The sequence below is a fragment of the Vitis riparia genome, chromosome 8 (genome assembly GCF_004353265.1).
Source record: "Vitis riparia cultivar Riparia Gloire de Montpellier isolate 1030 chromosome 8, EGFV_Vit.rip_1.0, whole genome shotgun sequence".
Taxonomy (NCBI): Eukaryota; Viridiplantae; Streptophyta; class Magnoliopsida; order Vitales; family Vitaceae; genus Vitis; species Vitis riparia.
The window spans coordinates 15443403-15445444 of record NC_048438.1 but is presented as its reverse complement, the minus strand read 5'-3'; the positions used below and the strand labels follow the sequence as shown (position 1 = coordinate 15445444).

The window sequence follows — 2042 nt, the reverse complement described above, 5'->3', positions numbered from 1 at the left end:
ATCAAACAAACTGTTACCCAAGCTTTATTTATGAATTTGGAATTAAAACTATTTTTTCTTTTTTATTGATTCAGTAATGACTGCATCTTTACTACCATTTGCATCGCTCCAGGTCACTTGAATTTTCTGTTTTTTATGTGTCCTTAATTCTTAGGCAGTTTGCTGGCCGAAGTTAGGTTTTAATTCAACAGGATTTTGTGAGGCTTTCAGTTTCATTGATAGGACCTTTTCTGTGATTGCATGAAACTGTTCAATTCCGGGCCTAAATTTATTTTCACCCAATGCTATTTTACAGACTTCTGTCTCTTTTTTTTTTTTTTTTCCTTTTTCTTTTCTTTTTGGGAGAAAAAAAAAAGGTATTATCTGCATTCTGTGTAGTTCTATTACTATATGGGAGGTGAATATTTTATGCTACCCAGGACCATGAACTTGTGCGATTCCAAATTGATGTAGTGCCAGAGAAGTGGCTACAGACCCCATACAAAAAGAAAACAAGAAAAACCAATGACAACTATGTAATTTGTTCAGGAGATACAGACCCCATAACTTATTCAGTAAATAAAAGAAAGGACATTTACTCCAAGTCCAGGGTTTGGACTTGGGCTTCATCTTCACATTCCAGTAGAACTTGGACTACGGTGGCCATTGTTGGTCGTTTACTTCTATCTTCCTCCACACAAGAAATACCTATTTCGACCAACATGGCTGCCTGCTGCCAGCTAAACTTCCCCTTCAATCTTGGGTCCACTGTATCCTCTACCCAATTGTCTTCTCCATATTGAATTTTCCTTTTCACTGCCCTGACAAACCTCGTCAGCTCAGCTTCCTGCTCCTCGCCATCCTCACCCACCCATTTCGAAAGCCGAATTCCCCTCACCATCTCTAAAACCACAACTCCATAGCTATAAACATCAACTTTTGCCGTAATTGGAAGATTCATAGCCCACTCTGGAGCCATGTACCCTTTAGTCCCCCGAATCCGGAGAATTCTCCTGAACCGGGGCCACCTCTCTGAGACAGCTTGGCTAGCCCAAATCTGCAATCTTTGGTTCAAACCCGTTGTCTAGAAGTATATTTTCAGGCTTCACGTCACAGTGGATAAGCCATTCTAGACACTCATGGTGAAGGTAGGCTAAACCCCTCGCTGTCCCCACTGCAACGTTAACCTCTCTTTCCATCCCAGACAACTCGTGCTGAAGAGATGCTTATCCAGTGACAGATTTTCTACATGCTCGTAGACTACAAGTCTGTGTCTACCCTCTGAACAGAATCCCCACATTCTGACTAGGTTCATGTGATAGATTTTTCCGATTGTGCTTACTTCAGCCCAAAACTCCCCTTCCCTTTGAGTGGCATCTCCCAATTTCTTCACTGCTACTGCCCTTTCATCCTCCAAAACACCCTTATAAACAGCCCCAAAGCCTCCTCTTCCAAGCTCCACTTTGAAATTGTTGGTTGCCTTCTTGAGTTCGGTGTAGCTAAATCTCCTGAACGGGCTTGATATCGGACCATATCCATCTTCAGCTGAAGATGGCACATTATGTACCCTGAAAAGAAACCACCAACCTGACACAATAAAGAGAACTTCTATGGCACCAATGGCAGAAGCAAATGAGTAGAGATAAACCCATCTCATCTTTTTACTGGCAGTGTCAACCTCCTTGGACTCGCATATGAGATCAGAACCATTAAGGACAGTGGGTGCTGACGTTTCGACATCCACAGGCAGTTTTAAATATAAACTCCCAGGGAAGTTGGAGGACTTGTAGCCATTGAAAAGGCTACTTTTCGAGTAACAGTGCCCTTCTCCTGTTAGCCTGTAGGCGAATCCTTGGCAAAGGCAATCGTCCAAGCAGATTTTCCTGCAAGCTTCCATTGAAACAGATCGGCTGTAATTGAGATCAAACCCATAGTAATCGGTCTGGGGAAGCTCCACAAATTTTACCTGCTGTGTTTGGGAACAGCTTTGGTTGAACTTAGACTTGCAACCTTTGCTCCAGTCACTTGGGTCACTTACTTCATAGCCCGGAGGACATGAACAC

The 2042-nt window shown here is 42.9% G+C and overlaps 1 pseudogene; it reads right to left on the bottom strand.

Annotated features, from left to right (window-relative positions):
- Positions 1-464: 464 nt before the first annotated feature.
- LOC117920392 overlaps positions 465-2042 on the bottom strand; it is a 7987-nt pseudogene continuing 6409 nt past the window's right edge.